The following is a 558-nucleotide window of genomic DNA, read 5'->3' as shown; positions in this document are numbered from 1 at the left end:
CAGGAATGTTAGGGGAAGTGGAGAGCTGATTTCAGTGGTCTCTCAATGCTGGTAGAGGGCATTGTGCAGCTGGAGATGCAGCATTTCAGTGGAGAGAGGTGAAATGGAGGTCATGGCCATTTGCAGGGAAGTCAATGCGATGTTTTAAGAATTTTAGTCTGTGGGATGTAGCCAGACACAATCTATTGTAATTACAGTCTGCCTGCCTCAAATTTTCTTGTAGTTTAAATTGGATAGCAATAATCTTAATTTCCTGTCCTAAATGGTTGTACAGAGTTGCTGTATTTCATCCCAGAGGGTTTTGCAATTTCACTGGTGAGCAAAGCATAAATTGGCTGTAAATCACTTCACGTGAAAGGTGCTGTATAAATGTGTGTCTTCACTCTTTTTGTTTGGTGTCAGCACCAAGTCTGTGCCCAGCGCTTTACAGACAAGTCAGAAATGAAACTTGTGTTCCCAAGAGGCCGCAGTTGAAATAGGTAACACACAGATGTAGAGCAGAGGGACCAAGTGCAGTGATTGAGCAGTGAAAATTGGTGCATGTCTTGTTAGTTCCAC

This window comes from Mesitornis unicolor, unplaced genomic scaffold, assembly GCF_000695765.1.
Source record: "Mesitornis unicolor isolate BGI_N332 unplaced genomic scaffold, ASM69576v1 scaffold8660, whole genome shotgun sequence".
Lineage (NCBI taxonomy): Eukaryota > Metazoa > Chordata > Aves > Mesitornithiformes > Mesitornithidae > Mesitornis > Mesitornis unicolor.
The sequence above is the reverse complement of the archived record's forward strand: the minus strand, read 5'-3'. Positions refer to the sequence as shown.